Source organism: Peromyscus leucopus, chromosome 12 (genome assembly GCF_004664715.2).
Source record: "Peromyscus leucopus breed LL Stock chromosome 12, UCI_PerLeu_2.1, whole genome shotgun sequence".
Lineage (NCBI taxonomy): Eukaryota > Metazoa > Chordata > Mammalia > Rodentia > Cricetidae > Peromyscus > Peromyscus leucopus.
This window is the reverse complement of record NC_051073.1, coordinates 53,392,958-53,414,149: the sequence shown is the minus strand read 5'-3', so window position 1 is coordinate 53,414,149 and position 21,192 is coordinate 53,392,958. Positions and strand designations below refer to the sequence as shown.

Here is a 21,192-nt window from a genome sequence, read left to right as displayed (position 1 = left end):
CACCCCAATTAAATGTTTCCTTTAAAAGAGTTGCTATGGTCATGGTGTCTCTCCACAGCAATGGAAACTGTAAGTAAGACAAGGGTATAGCTCAGTTGGTAAAGTATGAGTATCTGAGTTTAATTCCTCAGAATCCATACGAAAATGCTGAATGTGGTGAACCACATTTGTAACCCCAGCACTATAGACACAAAGACAGAAGGACTGCTGGGATTCCATGGCCAGCCAGCCTAACCTAATTGCTGAGCTCCAGGCAAATAGAGACTCTCTGTCTCAAAGGAGAAGAACTGTGTTTCTGAGACACCTCTGGCCCCTTCCCACAAGAACACACACACACATATCTGTATTCACATATATATGTTATCACACATATACACATACAGACAGATACATTAGAAAATGTATATTCCTTTGTCTTTGTGAATAATAATATTTCTCAGCTCCACCCCCATTACATAAAACTTTTGGGAATATTTGCCTCTGTCTCCTGGAAACAGGCTTTAAAATGATAGGCAGTTCATTTGGTCAATGGATATATTGTGAGATACACAGCGTATTTCCTTTCTAAAGCTGCACAAATCTATAGCAACTCTACAGTTACAGCAATACACCATTTGTTAGGCTGCTTACCTTAGCATCTCTAATATATTCCAATGTGGATCACCCAAAGACCACCTATGTTCCATAGTCTTTAGATTTGGGAATAATTGGGATGCCCAAGTAATAGCCAATCTACTTTACTATGACTTTCACCAGTAACTTTATGGGAATGGCTTTTAACTTCAAATTTGGGTTTAATTTCATATATAAATGATTAGTAATATAGTTAAATAGAGTATGGATCATTACTAGGAATAACTGAAATTCTGCCTCTGATTGATTACTTCCTACTATGGTTCCAATAACTGAATTTATGGTGTTTATTATATCTCTTTGATTTCATATATCTTCTTTTTTTTTTCTTTTTCTTCCTGTTCATTTTTTGGTGCTGGTGATTGATTACACACTTCTCCATTCATACCTTTAAGAACTACTAACTGGGTTGGAAATGTAGTCTGGTAGTCTGGTAGTATACTAGCCCAGTGTGTGCAAGATTCAATCTCGAGTAACCCATAAATTAAGCACGGTAATGGTATGACATCTCTCAATACATACTTCAAGCACGAGAATACTCAGCAGTATAGGGATAATAGTTTTCTAGCTCAGGGTATTTGAGACCATTAGCCATTAAACTTTGGCAGCTCTCTACAACACTTCAGGTGACCAGGATCCATTGTTTCTCTTCTTCAGTCCCTCATAGTCCTTGTCTTTATTACCTCTACTCCCAACCATCTTTCTGCATCCACTCTCTGGAATTCCTCAGTTGTCCTCCGGTCACTACTGTAGCTATCTCTGCTGCTGCTTCCACTGATGCTATCACATTTGCTGTGTGCCGATGCCACTTTTGCTAGTGTTACTAGGCTCCATCCACACACTAATGATAAGCACCACATATGGAGAAAAAAAGACTACTCAAAAACATTTTTTATCAGGCCCAATGTAACAGCACCAGGGGTGGGGGTGTTAGCACAGGAGGGTGCCTGTTTGTACAGCCAGAAGGAAGATGTGGCAATAGTGTCTGCACCAATCTGTCAGTCACTCACATAAATGAAGACTATTTGGGCCAGTCATGGGCTGCTCTCCCTCTGGTTTCCATGAAAACAGCTACAGAGTCTATTGGGGTATGATGGGAAAAAAAAATGTGGGTACAGGTATGGGGAGAGTGTGGCATACTGTGGAATCATTATAAAGGTCTTCCTGCACATTCCATGACCCTTCTTTTGAGAAAGTTCAGAGTTAATAATCAAAGTTCTACTAAGGTAGCTAACAGGCTTGCTTTATTTCTTTTATCTCTTTAAGATACACAGATTGGATATTCTGATGACGTCTAAGAGTTCTGCAATGGTCTTTTATTTACACTGTGGGCTGCTTTCATTGATCAGGATTCTGCTTCTGCTGCGCTCAGTGTCTTCTGTTTCCATTGTCACACTTTTATTACAACGTTCCTGGGCATTCATACTATCCATCTATTATTATAAAGTAACAAGAGAGAGGAAATTTATAAATATTAATGCCATTCTTTGGGGAAAAGGTGTGCCAATTTTTATTTGATGGAAGTAAACATTGGCGGCTCATTAAAATGTTGGCTCACAGTTGTAGTCCAGAAAGCCAAAAGGTCTTAAGATGAAATGTAGATCTGCTTCTGAACTGCCCCCTCTTCCCAAATAACTCCCATGACCCCTTGAATAAGCTTGTCTTAAAAGAGAAAAAGAAGTCCTCCTAGAAATGAATCTAACAGGTATGATTTAAGGAAATGTAGCCACTGCAATAAAAAAAAATGGGATCCTTTAATATCTTTATTAGAATCGTCTCTAAAGATGATTAAAATGCTGGTTCTATGTCTACAGCAGACTTGCCAAACAAGAACCCTGAAGTTCAGGAATCTGCCCTGGAAAATAGTCCTTTAGGTAAATCTTTGTATGTTAAGTTGTAGTAGGACTGGACTACAGAGTTTAATTTGAAGTTTCACTTTTATTGATAGCAATGTCAATTTCCAATGAGTAAGCTAAGATTTATGTTTATTGGCTCAGATTATATTGACTCGGACTCTCTGGGAGTATCATTGCAATGACATTTGACAAGGGCATAGCTTAATCATTTCCCCCATTTTTCTAAGAGCTTCAAATAGATACTTTTTCCTTGACAGCTCATTAAGACAAATATGTGCCAAAGTGCAAAATTTCTGAGATGGTCAAGAAAATTGCTTTATCTAGGATGGAGAATTGGCGTTTATAGAGTAACACTGACTTATATTATGGGAGAGGGGAAAGAAAAACTAAAGTATGAAAAGTTATCAATATTTAATATTTCAAAATAGAAAAAAATCATTCATCTGACTTAGAATTTAACTGGGCACCATAGAAATGACTCAGTAGTTAAGAGCTCTGGCTGCTCTTACGGAGGATCCAGATTCAATACATAGCAGCCACAAATGGCTTACAACTGTATATAACTCCAGTTCTAGGGAATCAAACATCTTTTTCTGGTATCCACAGATATGAGGCACACACATGAGTACACACATGGTACACAGACATACACGCAGGCAAAGCACCTGTACACATAAAATAAAATTTGAAAATAAAAAAATAACAAAAAGCTTCTCAAACTAACATGAGTTTCTTATCTTTCCATGATACTTGCTTTTTAAATCCAAAACACAGAAAGGTCAATTATTTCATCTATCTATAGTGACTCTATAATACCTGGCACATGGTTAATGCAAAATGTTTTTATATTGCTTGAATAAATAAATTATTTTGCACAGTATGTACATTTTACACCCATTTGTTTTCAACATGCGATGGAAGCAAATTTCTCCTGGGATAGTCCATAATTTCAACAATAGATCCATAAAATATGATATTTGATATAACATAATTTGCTTGTTCAGTGCCCCACTGATGGACATTTACTTCCAGTTTTATAGTACTAACAGAAAATCTGAATTAGCCAGTGGTATTTTTTCTAGTTATTTCTTGGGACAAATTCCTAAAGCAAAATTGTTGAGTAAAAGTTTGTATATACTTAAAATAAGACCCTCCTGAAATGTTGAGTCACTAGTACATAATAAATCCTATTAGAACTATTTTTCCATAGTTGATACATCTAGCAATCTGATATCTAATATAAATTTCATTATCTTAATTTAGATATACTTAATTAACACTGAAAACATATCCATTTTATACTCTTATTAGCTAGTTTGTGTTTTCTTTATGAGTTTCTTTTGTCTTTAATTTTTCTAGTAAAATAAAATAGGATAGCTTTGTTTTTAACTTTTGTTCAGAACTGATTGATTTCTTTGTCTTTTCTATTTTTATATTGACAAGTAGAAATTGTATATATTGATGGTAAATGAAATGATGTTTTGATATATGTACAACAGCAAAACCATAAATTCTAAATAGTAGATATGACATCACATAAAATCCCATGATTTGTACAATGAAAGAAGGAATATATAAATAGAAAACTAAAATCAAATAAAAACAGAGGAAGACTGTAATCAGACTTTCTCTGTCCCACCCACCAGCTCCCAAATAACCACATTGATACTTCTTATTAATTAAAAAAAAACCTTGGCTGATAGCTTACATTTGCTACTATCTTACAACTGAAATTAACCCACTTTTGTCAATCTACATGTTGCCACATGACTCGTGGCATTTACCTGTCCTCTTGCATGCCTTGTTCCCTCTCTGTCAGGCTGGCAACTTTGCACTTCTTCTTCCCAGAGTTCTCTCTGTCTAGCTCTCCTGCCTATACCTCCTTCTGCTTAGCTATTGGCCATTTAGTTCTTTATTAAACCAATTAGAGCAACATATCTTTACAATGTATAAAAAGATTATTCCACATTTCCCCCTTTTGTCTAATTAAAAAGAAAGGTTTTGCCGGGCGGTAGTGGCGCACGCCTTTAATCCCAGCACTCGGGAGGCAGAGCCAGGCGGATCTATGTGAGTTCGAGGCCAGCCTGGGCTACCAAGTGAGTTCCAGGAAAGGCGCAAAGCCACACAGAGAAGCCCTGTCTCGAAACACCCCCCCCAAAAAAATAAATAAATAAAAATAAAAAGGAAGGTTTTAACTTTAATATAGTAAAACTATATACAACAAAAACAGTTATAAAATAAGAGTTATAGTTACAATATCCAGTCCATTTGCATTTGGCAAATCCAGATAAAATTCCCAACTATCTATCTTATCTTTGTGAGTCTAAAGTTTTATACCTAATTTACTCTCTACCATAACTAAGGAAAACTGTAACTCTAACTATTTAGTCTTTAACTCCATCAAAGACTCCAGAAGGATGCAATATTACCTAATGACAGGACATCTAGCTGCCTAGACAGTCATCCAAAGTTTTTCTGCAATGTTGGGGCATCCATCTTTGGCCTATAGGACTCGTATATCTGACAGACATTTCTGAGAAGCAGGGAATTAAGAAGAACTGTCCTGCTTTGTCTTGGCAAAGTTCAGCAGTCATGTTCTTTTGTCTCCTGTTTGTCCAATTTGGACAGCATACTGTCAGCAGTTGAGGCAAGGGCAGTTTCTTGCCCAAATGGCTGGCTTTTGCCACAAAGAAAGCAAATTCCTTATGGTGGTTCTTCAATGCCCATCATCTTCTCTGAAGTAGATTGGTGCTGTGTAGATGTGTCTCACTATTATGAAAACCCTCAGGTTATTAAAAATCTTAAATGTCATATTCTAGATGTCTTATAAGTGTTTTAAGATCATCTATCTAAATTTATGTTTAACCCTGGAAACATACCTAATATGACTACAAATTTGATTATTATAAATGACTAACTACTAACCTGCATTTCTTAATTATACATTACATTTTTAAATGAACTGCATAAGCATAATACCCCAAACAAGAGTAGAAACATTTATACAGTGTAACAAAAATAACTTTAAATAAACCAAAATCCATACCAATGTAACATCTTTTGATGTTATTTCTAACTATGACCAATTAAAATTTATAACCAAAACCCCCCATAAATGATGACAAATATCCATAACCTATTGAATGACAAAACCACTAGTCCATCTCTTGGGCACATGAGTGTTGTTTTCTCTAGACTGCTTCCTGTCATCTGATGACACTGGCACCTTTGAGGGACCCTGAGAAAAATCAGGATAATGGTCAAGTCCTGACTTGACTAGTCTGTAAGGCTGGACCATCTCAGCCAGCAGTTTTGAAGCTGTTCTGGATGTAGAACTCTGAGGAAACTGTAGTAGAGACACTATTGAGATACTGGATCACCTGGGCCATCTGTTTTTATTGTGTCTGGTCCCCCTGCTCTGAAAATACATAAACTTTCAAAGGTAACATACATATCTACATTAATACAAGTACAGACTGTGTGTTGTACAAAAGCTAGCCAAAGATGATTTATTGTTTTATGTTTAAGCAGGTAAAATATACATCCTGTGTCTTGTAGTTTTCTAGATTCCTGAGCCTGGGGAGTGAGGGTTGTGGTACAGAAGTTCCATTTAGGGCTGAGCAATCCACAGTCATTTAGTCTCTGTACCATGACTAGTTGTGGGTCTTTGTGTTAGTTTCCATGTACTGTAAAAAAAAAGAAGCTTCTATGATGAGGTTTGCAGAAATTCATTAACCTATACGTGTAATGAGAAGAGGCTAGGAGTCATTTTAATATTATGTTCCGTTAGTAAAACAACAGAAGAATGGTAGTAGTTTCTCTTCTAATGCCTATGACCTGTCCAGTCACAGGTTCTTGGCCTAGATCTTTTGTTGGTCTGATCAGGTGTTGGTCTGATCTTGTAGAGTGGACCTTAAATCCAAACAGAAGGTGGTTTGTTACTCCCATGACATTTATGCCACTGTTGCACCATTGGGCACATCTTGCCAGGCTGGTTGATATTGTAGCTTGCAAGGTTCACAGCTGGATAAGACTGATGATTACTTTTCTCCCCCAGGAGCATGCATATCACCTCCTAGCATATGAAAGCTAACCAGTAGGGATGTGACTTCTAGGTCAGTACCAGCTTGATTTCTTCATGTTCTATGTTCAAGTATATGATATCTTCAGCAAAAGGGCCTTCCTGCCCAGTTCTAGAGGATAACCAAGAGCAATGGTAATAGCCTGAAATATTTGGGGATCTATGGGATGTCACTGCCCAACGACTCCAATAGAAGTAATGTAATCCTGACTTTCTGCTTGTTGTTTGTTAGCCTGGGGAGTCTAATAGGAGCATTGTTATCCCATTAAGAGGTAACTCTATTTAAATTCTCTTTAAATATGTATATGTTTATGTTCTATGACATTTATGTAATTGTAGTAGTCTTCATATGACTTTTTCTGAAAGTGTTCAGTGTTAGTTGTCCTTCCGCATATTCCCTCTTCTACACTGCCCTCTCATCCTCATCCAAGTTAACCCTTCCTGCTCCATTATTCCCCTTCTCCCCTTCCATTAATGCGTTCTATCTTCTCTTCCTTGAAAGTCCCTCCCCATTTTCATAACCTTTTACTAACACCCTGATCTGTATGGATACACCAAATAGAGCACGCATATCTACAGTGTCAAAGCTAATATCCACAAATGAAACAAGCGATATTTGTCTTTCTGGGTCAGAGTTACCAGATTCAGAGAGATTGATTCTAATTATTTCCATTTATCTGAAAATTTCATAATTTTAATTTTCTTAGCATATGAATAAAATTCCATATTTAAATACATATAGGCAGTAAAGCAAGTTCAAATGGGAAAAAAACGCATCTAAACAGGTTTCAGTGTGTTTGAAAATGTGTGTAGGCTTACGAAAAAAATAGAAAAAGGATATAGACAGTCATAAAAAATAGTTTAAAAATAATAAAATACAATCTTTAAAGAGAGAAGTAAAGTAATAATAACAAAAAAAGAATAAACCATGTAGGGATGGGAAATACACAGTGAGTCTGGATTCTGTATATTTTTGTGTTGTCTTTGATTTTTTTGATTGCAGATGAACAAATGATAGCTGCTGAGAGACATTGGATTATGGAAACTGCTAAATTAAACTAACCTATATATTTAAAACATCTTAATTTCAAAATGGAAGTAAAAAATATGTTGCATTGGAGAAAAGGTTATGCTTTTGTTTCCACAGAATACAATGACTGTGGATTCATTTAAGGATAAAGAGGACCAGGTTTGATCAGGGGAGACCCCCTGAAAATCCTGGCTACAGACATAAAGAAATAAATCTAGAATCATTTCAAAGTGGGGAGCAGGAAGATTATAAGAGCCAGAGATAATGTATGACTACAAGGAAACATTATATTCCAGACACAATAGGGCAGCTGAACGTATGAACTCACAGCAATTGTGACAGTGTGAACAAAACCTGAAGGAGCTCAAGTCAGACAAAATCCAAGCTTGGAGTAGGGATGTGGGCAAGAAGCTGAGAAGTTACTGCTAATTAATAACTACTGGGAGAGAGAGAAAGTTTTGTTTTGTTTGTTTGTTTGTTTGTTTGTTTGTTTTTTAGGTTGTAGTGCCTGGTGGGTCTAACTTACTCCAGTAGATAGCCAACACACGTAACCAGTTTTTTTTTTTCTTCTTTGTTTTGTTTTTCCTAATGAATGAATACACAAAGTTGGATGAGTAGAATCTGGAAGGAGATGAGGAATGGAAATAAATAAGATCAAATATAGCATATGAACAATTTTTAAACATTTATTATTTTATTTTGTATATTTATTTGTATATGATGTACATGTCTTGTAAATGTAAGTGTGTGTGACGTGTGAAAGGGGATTGGATGCTCCCCTTGAGTGTCAGTCCTTACATTTCACAATGTTTGAAGTAGTCTCGTTGCTGTTCATCATTGTGTACTCAGGGCTATCTGCTCCACAAACTTCCAGGGATTCTCCTGTCTCTGTTTCCAGTCTTGATGTTGAATTATAGATGCAGACTATAGCATCCAATTTTACATGATGGACTCTGGAAATCCAGACTCAGGTCTTCATATTTGCAAATCAAGTGATTTATCGATTGAGCCATATCTCCAGCCCACATGGGACTGATATATTATATAACTATGCAATTGACATTTGTATATCACAAAAAATGCAACACACACACACACACACACACACACACACACACAGCACACACACACACACACAAAAAGCCAGAGTTTCAAGGAAAGAGAAAAGATGGTCACAAAGCAATAGACTTAGCAACATATGGTAAGCAAACTCAGAGAAGAGTCTTTCACGAATCAAAACCTTAAAACATGGCTAATATTTTATTATAATAAGATATACTTAAGCCGGGCGGTGGTGGCACAAGCCTTTAATCCCAGCACTCGGGAGGCAGAGGCAGGCGGATCTATGTGAGTTCAAGGCCAGCCTGGGCTACCAAGTGAGTTCCAGGAAAGGTGCAAAGCTACACAGAGAAACCCTGTCTCGAAAAAACTAAAAAAAAAAAAAAAAAAAAAAAAAAAGATATACTTACTCATGACTTAAAATTATGTGACATTGTCACCTCTAGCAGCCAGAGTTAAAGGAAATATTTCTTTCCACGCCTTTGCAGATCAGCTAAATTAAAATTGAGGCCCAGGCATAATTATAGAGTTATTTCTGTTTTTATTTTTGAAACTTAAAAAAAAAGTCCTGTTAAGAAAACACACAAAACTCCCCTAAAGTTTCATTTGGCTATTCTACATAAGTGTACAGATACGTTATCCGTTTTCTTTCTTTAGACATAGTGATGGAAAAATTTAAAACTTTCAAAATTAGTGTAAGCCCCATAGAAAGAACCACAGGTCACACTAGAACTGTATCTGTTACTAAATAGTAACACAAAATAACAGAAAGGAATTCATCACTATGAATTACTGTTGCAGAGGAGAGGGAGGAAAGACCTGAACTAGCAACCCAAAACCCATCATCTTACAAGATTATGGTAAAAATTAATCTCATTTGTTTATTAAATTCACTTCTCTGAAAAGAAAGTTCCCAAACCCTGGGTTGGTAGAGCCACCTTACTATTTGAGCTAATCAAGTCAGCCGTGTGGAAAGTCTATCAAGTACTCATCAATCACCCACTCTGAATGACCAAAGCAAACAAACAAAAAGACTGAACTACAGAACCATCAATTCAGCCTCACACTGCAGGCACCGCCAAAGGATTGCCGGGACACATAAATATTTGGAAATATGTTTAAATAATGTGTCCTAACTACTAGTCAAAATTTTCCAAGCAAATGTTATTTAAAAAATGTTTGGGCTATCCACAAATGTTTTTACAAGCATTCCAACCAGGCAAATCCTGAAGCCTCAGAAGAAAAAAAAATAACTAGCCAACAGGAGAACTATTTAGAAAGCTTAGTGTTGAAGAGAAGGTTACCTATGAAAATGTAGACAGAAATATTTGAGCCATCGGGATGGTCTAAAAACAAATGCATGATTCACCATAAAAACACAAAATCAGAAACCAGAATATACGTGCAAAAGGCCAGTATGGTTAAAAAAAAAAAATAACCAAAGAAATCATTATGAGACAAAACTCCCAAAGCGCCATTGAGTTCATTTTGTGTTGGCATCTACTGCTGGGCATAGAGCCTTCCCTTAAGTGTGGTTTGTATATCCAGTGAAACTCCATCACAGAAAACTAATTTTTCCTTTACAGGCAGCTGTCAATTGGAGCTAGCTTCTGCATTAGGGATGGGGGCTTGTGTCCAATTCCCGCCTCAGCCCTGGACCCCATCATACTTCTTTTTGATTAGTTCTCAAAATATGATGGCAAACGGTATTATTACTATTTCATAGGTTGAATTTATTAGCTAGAGAAGTGTTTTTAGTAACTTATAGCACATATTCCTTCTGACATTATAATATAGATTTTGAAAATGCCATCTTCTTTCATTCCTCTAGAAAAAATATAGAACATATCAATGACTAATATTAAGAAAATGTCTTATGTAATACTGGAGTAAAAACCAGGAAATGTGGGAGAATATATAAAAGCCTATTGATGGTTTGTTTTGATTTGATTTGGTTTTTAGATGGATGTTTACTGTCTGACTTCTATGTAGATCATGCTGGCCATGATGGAAATATGCCTGCTTCTCCCTCTGGAGCGCTGGGCTTAAAGGCTTATATCACCAAGCACTGCTGATGTGTTTCTTTAAAGACATCTGCTAGCCATTCACTATTTTCACCCTATATCATTGGCAACAACATACTGTATCTTAAGATACAGCCCTATGTTCCCAGTTTCTTTTTTACTTTCCTAACCTAACTAGGTACAGATTTCAGATGTTGGATCCTGTGAAGGTCACGGCAAGCTTCTTGCTTGAGTTGCCTAAACTTCCAAATCTTTCACTTCTGTCTCTTGTCCACCTCACCCCTCAAATGCAGACAGTGTTGAAAGTTCTGAGATCAGTCTACCCTTCCATGCTGACTCCCTTGAGAACTCCAACTATTTAGACTGTATGATAAGGCCATGGTGGCTTGGGAGGACAAGCTATTTATCTTCCTTTCTGGTCCCACTGAACTTCCATCTTCACCCTGAGTTTCCAACTGGATGTTGGAGATCTTCACTTGCTCCCCATTGCAATATCACAATCAAAAGTTTAAATGTTCATCAGCTTTCCTTCAACAAACTTAACATCCTCATTGTAACATGAAATGCTAAACGGTCTTATTAATAAAAAACCCAGAGCCAGATATTGGAGTAAAAGCTGAAAGATCAGAGAAGCACAGCAGCAAGCCACTAGTTCTTACCCCTATGAAATCCTCCACTGAAAGAGAGCGAGCTCGTCTCTCCACCCTGCCTTATAACTCCCTCTCTCTGCCCAGCTCTGTCATATCACTTGCTGTCTGTTTGAACAGACCTCCAGACCTCTATGGTTAACTAGTGGCTAGCTCCTCCTTTTGATTTTCAGGCAAGCTTTATTTGTTAGAGCACAAATAAAATATCACCACACCTCATTTCCATGGTTGCAAATGCTATCCCCCAGTCGTCTTTTTAAAGTACTTCTGAGATGGAGAGATGACTCTTTGGTTACATTGCCTTACAAGCCTGATGTACTGATTTTGATCCCCAGAACTGATGTAAAAATAGAAGGAGAGAACCAACTCTAGAGTTGTCCTCCATCTGTAGGTCATCTCATACACAGTCCGTGGCACATGCATGTATACACACACACACACACACACACACACACACACACACACACACACACACACAGAGTCATAATAAATAAAAAAGTTTAAAATATATTTGCTAGGAACTTTTTGAGGCATGGAAGGACCAGTGTGGTGTGTGTGTGTGTGTGTGTGTGTATGTGTGTGTGTGTGTGTGTGTGTGTGTGTGTGTGTGTGTGTGTTTGGGGGTAATATGAGCAAAGTAAAATGATGTGTATATATGAAATATAATAAAATTCATTATTCTGAACACTAACTAAAATATTAATAAATGATTGTGATAAAGAAATAAACAAATAATTAAAGTACCTCTGCTAGATTAAATTGTTAACTCCTATTGATTAACTACCTCAAGATCCAACCTTTCTCTTTTTTTTTTTTTAAGATTTACTTATTTATTAAAATTACAGTATTCTGCCTGCATGTATCCCTGCAGGCCAGAAGAGGGCGCCAGATCTCATTACAGATGGTTTGAGCCACCATGTGGTTGCTGGGAATTGAACTCAGGACCTCTGGAAAAACAGCCAGTGCTCTTAACCCCTGAGCCATCTCTCTAGCCCCCAACCCTTCTCTTTATTTCAGTCAACACTACTAACCCAGTTCAGCCAGCAGCCATCATCTATCTACTACAGCTTCCTGGCCATCTCTGCTTTCCTGTCTCCCTGCTATTGTTAGGGCAATCATCCAGCAGAGATGGGCTATGGTCCAGGGGTAAAGTGAAGCTCTGAAAACAGCACTTTCAGCTTCCTGTGGGCCAGACATTAGAAGCTGGCTCTTGGAACTCCTGGTGCTTTCTTCTGCTTCCCAGAAGGATAGAACAACCCAGCCTTTGCGGCAGGAGCTCTGAAGCCCCCACCCTCAGAAAGGCTAATCTGTCATTGTGTGACCCTCCCACTGTCATGATCATGTCATGGACTCTGTCGAACTCAAAGTTCCTCACATTCAAACTGCATTCGATACACCAGCTTTTTTGTTTGAGATTGAGGCATTCACTTGAACAACAGTAGTTTTTGCTTTTCTTTGAAAATGTGTCAAGAGAGTCTGTGGTGATGACTCAGCAGCTAAGAGCACTGCCTGCTCTTCCAGAGGACCCAGGTTCAATTCCCAGCACCCACATGGCGACTCACAACTATCTAATTCCAATTCCACAGAATCCAGTGCCCTTTTCTGATCTCCTACGGCAGTGTGTACATGCGATACATAGACATGCATGCAGGCAAAATACACAAAATAATAGAAAATTTTAAATGTATTTAGAAAGACAAACATTTTTCAAACATTTTAACTATTATATGAAAGCATAAATGAGTACATATTCTAATCAGATTTCATGTGATGTTTCAAAATATTTATCCACTATTTAATTCAGGTTAAAGATGCCTTCTTTATTATTTATCACCTTCATTCATTTAGTATTATTATATGTATGTGTGTGTGTGTGTGTGTGTGTGTGTGAGTGTGTGTTCATGATATTGGGATGGGAAGTGTAACAGATTGTGATCAGAGTCAGTTCATTTCTTCCACTTTTACATGGGTTTTGAACGGAACACAGGTTATTGGAATTCCCAGGAAGCACTTGACTTGATAAACCATCTTGCTGGCACACATTTATCATCTTAAAAATATTTTAGATTTATTAATTTTATTTAATGTATTAGTATTTTGCCTGCATATGTGTGTATGTGTTATTGTGAGTGCACATGTATAAGTACGAGTGTGTGTGTATGAGTGTGTGTGTGTGTGTGTGTGTGTGTGTGTGTGTGTGTGTGTACACCATGTGCATGCTTGGTGTCTATGGAGGTCAGAAGAAGGTTCTGGAACCAGAACTGGAGTTGTGAATGGTTGTGAATCACCATCTGAGTGCTAGGAATTTGAACATAGGGCCTCTGCAAAAGCAACAAGGGTTCTTAACCACTGAGCCCTCTCCAGCCTTGATACATTTATCATCTTAATGGTAAACACATTGAAAACTCATTGCTTTTTTGAAAGGTGCAGTGCTGTCATTACCTGTAGTTTCAAGACCACTGGATACAATGGAACACCAGACCTTCTTCCTCCTATTGCACTATAACAACTCCCTATTATTCAGTCTTTCTTTATTTCCCTTCTACTCTTGCCAGCTGCTAGGAATCACCATTCTCTCAACTTCCATATCCACCTTTCTAGATTCCACAGAGAAGTGACCTCATGTAGTTCATGCCTGTGCATTACTTATTTTACTTAATACTATGACCTCCATTTCCATCCATGTCACAAATAACAGGATTTCCTTTATGCTATGGCTGCCAAGTTTCCATTGTGCGTAAGTACCACATTTTCATTATCCATTCATCAGTCCAAAGACATGGTGATTGCTTCCATTGCTTAGCTTTTGCAGAGTGCTGATGGAAGTGCAGATGTCTCTTCACCACACTGGTTTCATTTCCTTCAGATATACACCCAGTAGTGAGACTGGTCGTTCATATGGTGGCTCTATTTTTCATTTTTGAGGAACCTCCACAATGTTTTCCAGAACGTCTGTACTAATTTACCCTTCTACCAATAATGTTCAAGCGTTCCCTTTTCTCCAGTTTTTATTTTGTGTGATTTATTTTTGCTTTTTGTCCTGGAGGATTGAAACTGGATCTTGAGCATGTTTGGCAAATACTCCACCACTGAATTGCATCCATAGTTTGTCTTTTTAGCTTGTCTTTGCATTTTGATTAGCATTTTCCTCGTGATTAATAATGACAATATTTGCATGTATCCATTTGTCTTCCTTTAAAGACCAGCTGTATTACTGCTCTGGTTGGTGCCGTGAACCTGGGAGAACAGGGCCTAAAAATGAGGTGGACTAAAGTTTCATGCAATAGCAAACTTTATTCAGCGCATCAGACAATTTAGAAGACTCAGGTGAGTGAAGTATATAATCATAAGGACAAGCTGCATGTGGCAAAAAAAAAAAAAAAAAAAAAAGGATTTTCCAAAAGGCATGTAAACAAATAACAATAGTCAGCTATCAGCTGTAATCAGCCGTAAAGAATAATCCCAAGTAAACTCACTCCTATCTACTCTACCTGGGAAGGGCACAAATACGCATTTCAAGAACAACCCATGCTATGGAGAAACAAAGGTTCCAAGACTCACGTCTTGTTTACTTGGAGTTGTCTCCCAAGGTCTCAGAAATCTCCTCACACAGCTTGTTCATGGACTGTGTTCTGACACATCTGTTTGGGTCTATGGCTTTCTTTTTTTTTTTTTAAATCAGGTAATTTGGCTTAATGCTATTAAGTTTGGGGGTCCTTACATAGTCTAGATTATAACTCCTCTTCTCCGTATCCAGTATGGTTTGGTCTTGGAAACCTGACTAGGATGACAAGGAAATGAAGAAAGGACAGACACACAGACACATTTTCAGGAAAGCTAGGGTCAAGTGGGCCATACTTGCTCTGCTGAAGAGGCACTAACAACAGCAGCAGTCCTCAGTCTTAGCATGTGTATGGTGTACTGCACAAGGAGCAGGGGTTAGCTAATCTCAGTAGGTCATCTCTGTAGGAGAACAGTCTCAGACTGCAGTCATTCCTGAGGAGGAAGGAAGCCGCAACAGCTAGTTTTCATATACGCTGGTCAAGCATTTCTAAACACTCACACTTGAACCAGATGAAAGCTTTGCCATCGCCTCTGAGCCTCACCCGGAAGAAGCATTTGCCAGCTCACATAGGTCTGAGGTATTGGTATCCTTGACGTGACTGTTCCCATGTCAACAACTCACATTCACAATTTCATCCACACCTTACACATTCACTCAGGGCTTCCTTGGCTACCAAACCCTGTCAAATTAAGTTTGAAAACATTTCTTGTAATTTTCTAGGTTTTTACTTCATTCTAATGATTGTTTCCTTTGCTGTGAAGAAACATTTCAGTTTGACGCAATCTTGTAGTGCTCACAGATAAGCATTGGAGAAACCAGGAATGTCAATCACTCAGAGTTATCTCCTCAAAGGAGAAAATGAATACCTGTTTCCCACCGAGAAGGCTGGGAATGGATGTTATTAATGACCTTACTATCTGTAGAGCTAGACCTCAAGAATATTTATCCCAGACTCTCTCTCCCTAGATCTTTATCTTTAGGTTTGTTTCTCAGTCAATAGAATCCATCCTTAGGGGAGCTGTCACATGTACTTTGGAGACTGCTGACCATGACACTATCTGTATGACTGAGACAATGCCAGATCCTTCCCTAGATCATTAAGCTAATATAAGTCTATCTCTAGAAGCTATCTTCTTGGAGAAATGTCAATACTTTGAATTTCTATATAATTATTTTATTATTCTATATAATTATCCTATTAAATTTATTATAGATATAATTATGCCTCCTTTTGCACCTGGAATTGTATTATACCAAGAAACTTTTTTTCCCTCAAATTGTACTGTGTTTAAATACACTTACAATAAACTGCCTGGTGTCATACTCCAGAAGTTTTGAGCCAGCACTGGCTAAGTCATACTGATCCAAGTTTCCCATCTCCCCTCATGTGATTCATCTCTCTGCCAGCTGTAGAGCTTGCAGGGGCCCCCACCTAATCTCATTCATTTATTCCTTTGTCTTTGTAGCATTTTTATGGAATCTCATCAATGTGATGTTTACCAACTCTAACGTCCTGAAGTATTTTCCCTATGTTTTCTTCTATTAGTTATATGTCTTGTGTTTAAGTCTAATCTAGTTTGGTTCAGGTTTTTATTACTAATGTGAGATAAGAATCATGTTTCATTCTTCTGCATGTAGAATCCAATTTTCCCAATATCATTTGTTGGAATGAATATCCTTCTTCAGTTTGTATTTTGAATACCTCTATTGAAAACTACTTAGTTGTAAATGTGTGAATTTCTTTTAGGCCTTCTATTCTGTCCCACTGGTTTTCTCATCTGTATATTTATGCCACCATGTTGTTTTGATTACTAGAACTCTGAAGTATGTATTTGAAGTCAGCTAGCATATTGTCATCTGTTTTCTTCTTTTTTGTTTAAGATAGCTTTGGTTATTTGGAATTCTTTAGTGATTCTATACAAATTTTAGAGTTATTGTTTCTACTTATGTGAAGTGTGGCATTATGTTGTGTTATGGCTCTGTGGACACCAAACAGCTTTTCAACTTTTTTATGTGTGTCCTCTGAATTTCTTTCATTGATGTTTATATTTTTCATTACGTAGTTGAGCTAAATTTATTCCTACAGATTTGTTTCTGAGTCTACTGCAAGTGAGACTACATTTTTTGGGGGTGCCCAAAACAGCTTGACTACACAGCTGTCATGACAGGCTTAGAGGCCCAGACACAGCTCCTGGGACAGGCTTACTGGCAGACAACACCCAGACCCAGGAAAAGCCATAAGCTGACCCCACCCAGGGAGGCCTGCATCTAAGGGGAAGTGCCTGACACCCCTAACATTCCAACCATTAGATAAGGTAAGATAAGATGGCCAGATGTCCCTGAGTCTAGCACACATATATTTTATATTTTACAGATACCCCTAGACAAATGTCAGCCAATCAGGGTCCTGACCCTGGAAATCCCCTCACCCTAACCTCTGCTATAATAAAAACTCTACCTTGCCTAAGCTTAGGGCTCTCTGCTCTCACTGCTGCATTGGACAGACAGAGACCAAGCCCTGGAGCTTGAAAATAAAGATTCTTTGCTTTTAGATATGGGATTCCGTCTCCATGGTGGTCTTTTGGGCATCAACACAATCTGGACATAACAGCATCCTCAATTTCTATGTCAGATAATTTGCTATTGGTATGTGGAAACACTACTGATTTGTGATGGTTGATCTTGTGTTGTACAAACTTGTCAAAATTCATTAATCAATTTTAATATTTGGAGGCAGAAGAAACAAGTCTTGACACACCAGGTGGTATATGTTCACGTCTTTAATCCCAGCACTCAGGAAGGCAGAGGCAGGCCAATCTCTGTGAGTTTGAGGCCAGCCTGGTCTACAGAGTGAGTTCCAGGACAGCCAGGGCTATTACACAGAGAAATCCTGTCTCGAAAAACCCAAATAAAAGGTAAAATAAAAAATAAAAATTTTGACATTATCAAGGAAACTAAGAGTTTTAAACTTCCTTTTTCACTTGCCCAATTTATTTTGCTCTTCATGATATAGAGCACCCCACAAGGTTTTCTTCATGCATCCTGTGTTCATTTATTAGAATAATCAATATTGTTAAAAAGTTCACACTTTACAGAGGGACCTACAGGCTCACTGTCCAGGTAGGAAGCAATGTTAATGACTAAAATGTGTTTCCCCAGTCTTATTTAACTTTTTAAATCCATTCTATCACACAAAATGTATGCATACCACCTCTATTATAAGTTCTAGAAACAGCTTTTATCTTCTACACCATAGTGCCATAATTATGGCATATCCATAGTTTGTTAAATAGGTGAATAAAAGAATGAGAGAGCTGGAACAGAGATGAGATTATAACTAGAATATAATCAAGAAAGCATAGTAAATGAGTTCTCAACACCAGTTTCAAGAGTCATTAGTTTAATAACCACAGAAATTGACTGCAGGTTAATTGTTCCCACTTGATTTCTATTCTTCTCATGATGCTAGACATCTTCAAACAGATGGCCTATATACACAGGCTGTCTACTTTGCCTATCATATTTTTCTTTTACTTTAAAATGCCTTAGTTGACTTTTTTATACAATTTTACAGTCATAGCAAAAATTATTGGTAGCTCCAGAAATATATGTTATCCTCTTCCTCTTCTTGAACAAGGTACCTTCCCTCTCATCAAAAGTCTGTACCACAGTGATATAATCATTGCAACTAAATCTACATTGACATGTTTTTATCACTCAAAAAGGTCCAGAGCTTTTAGGTTGGAGTCATTTTTGTTATTTTGTTCTATTATTTTAGAGAAATAATCTCATTTATCCACCAACAGAATATCATGCAGAATTTTTTTCCCTGCTCTAGCAATACTCCGTGTTCCTGTTTACCCCTCCCTTTGTAACTTCTGACAGTCATAGATTATTTTACTGTCTTCTAGTTTGCCCTTTTCTAGAAGGACACATGATTAAAACTGTGCAATTTTTACATGAACTGTGGGCTTTTTTTCCCACTTTGTAATAGTTTTTCTGATTTTCATGGATTGATATTTCTTTTTATTACTGAATAATATTCTATCATCTGGTGTCTTAGTTACTTTCCTACTGTTGTGACAGAACACCATGACCAAGGCAAATTATAAAACAATATTTAATTGGCTTTATGGTTTCAGAAGGTCAGAGTCTATGATGGTAACACAAAGGCATGGTGGAAGGAACAGCTGAGGACTCACGTCTTGATCCTAAAACAGAAGACAGACAGACAGGTACGCGCGCGCGCGCGCACACACACACACACACAGAGAGAGAGAGAGAGAGAGAGAGAGAGAGAGAGAGAGAGAGAGAGAGAGAGAGAGAGAGAGAAAAGAACTAAGAATGGCACAAATCTTTTGAAAGCACAAGCTAACCCCCAGGGACACATCCCTTCCAACAAGGCCACACCTCCTAATCTCTCCCCGACAGTTCCACCAACTGAGGATTAAGTATTCAAACACATAGCTCTACTCCTGAGTATATTGCACTTTTTTTCTTATCTATTAAGGAACATCTTGGTTGATACAAACTTAGGGAATAATGAAACACCTACTATAAACATCTATATACAGGTTTTGTGTGGATATAAATTTTTAACTTCTTTTGACAAATTCCAAGAAATTAACTCCAGGATCATATATTAAAAATGCCATTAATTTTGTAGGAAACTGTCTTTATTAAGGTGGCTATGAAAACTGCATCCTGCTCAGGATAATGCGATCATTCTAGGCAAAAGAAAAATTATTCTCCTCAAACTAAACAAGGAAGAAATATGAATCATATTCTATCACAGGTTAATTGGGATGTATCTGATTTCTCTTTATTAAGCTGGGGTAGTGTTTCAGGGAGACAGACTATAGCAATAAAGTTCTATTATCATATCACATCAAAATTACCTCCTGCTACTTGGACTCACCATTCTTGATTTGAACCTTGATCATCCAGCTCGAGGGAATGTTTAGTTTATCCAGCACAAAGTTACTTGTGCATTCTCTCTTTTGAACAAGCTACTCTTCAAGAGTAGTTTTGTTTCTGCTGTTGTTATTGCTCCTGTGAAACAAGATCCTCAACCCAGGCTGCCCTTGAGCTTCATGTGCACCTGAGGATGACACTGAACTTCCAATTCGCTTGTTGAGATCACAGGTATGAGCCACCATCTCCAAGTTATGGGGTACTGGAAATGGAACAAAGTGCTTCATGTATGCTAGGCAAGCAGTCTACCAAATGAGCTGTACCCCTAGCCCTCCCCGATTCTATATAAGATAAGGTTATTGACTTTGCTATTTACATATTTGTAAAGTAATGCTAAACTTTAAAGAGTTAGCAATCATCAAAATATTTACCAATTACACAGTTTCATTGAAAAAATATACAGTATACTCATAAATAATAACTAAGGAAATCTTTGTCAATTTCACTGTACAAAAAGGCCTTTGCTGTTGCTTACCAGTATTACTTCTTGGTTTGTGTGTTTCTTCCCAAAGCTCAAGTGTTGGAAATTCAATCACATAATTACGTTATTAGTATTAGGGGGTATGGCTTTCAGGACACAATTAATATTCAATGAAGTTGAAGAACCAAAGCACCCCCATTTCAAGCAAGCCCCTCACCCCAGCTTGAAACAGGCCTAAGTTTCAAAATTCTCAAGAGTTGCTGACATAGGTCCCAGGACAAAGTCAGGATGTTTAAAGAGCTGTCTGGTAGCAACTGATTAACCATGGAATGTCTCAATGCCAGAGATGGTCAAAAGTACAAAGTCAGGATGTTTGAAGGACTATCTGGTAACAATTGATTAACCACAGAATGCCCCAATGCCGGAGGTAGTCTATAAAGTGTGAAAAACAACCGGTTAAAACTACAAAGTAATATAACACAGAAATTCTGAAAAGCCCCTAAAACTTGAGCCCATCAGAATTGTACCCGTACTAGCACCCCTGGATGATGTAACCTTATGGTTTTTGCCTTTAAAACCTGAGCTTGCAGAGGGGCAGGCACCTCCTCCAGCCTCTACTGTGTTGGATGGCTTGACAGGTCCCTGCCATGGCTTGAACTGCTTCAGTAAACCTTGCTTTTGCATTTCGGTGAGTTCGTGTCTCTGGTGGGAGTTCGTGTCTCTGGTGGTCTCTTCAGGGGTCTCATGCCCAGGGCACAACAAAGTCATGAGAGGAGAGCTTCCATATTGGCATTTGTGACCTTAGAAGAAGAAGGAAAAAGAGAAGAAGGGGTAGGGAGGAGAGAGGAAGAGGAGGAGAAATGTCAGCTAACATGCTACTCTGTCTCAACATGTATTGACTT

The 21,192-nt window shown here is 37.8% G+C and overlaps 1 long non-coding RNA gene across 1 annotated transcript; it reads right to left on the bottom strand.

The window, feature by feature from the left end:
- Positions 1–17,933: 17,933 nt before the first annotated feature.
- Positions 17,934–20,538, bottom strand: LOC119088866. Its single transcript, XR_005092600.1, has 3 exons — positions 20,345–20,538; positions 19,814–20,071; positions 17,934–19,106 (listed from the first exon to the last, which is right to left on the bottom strand). It is a non-coding gene; the product is annotated as an uncharacterized LOC119088866 (long non-coding RNA).
- Positions 20,539–21,192: the final 654 nt, after the last annotated feature.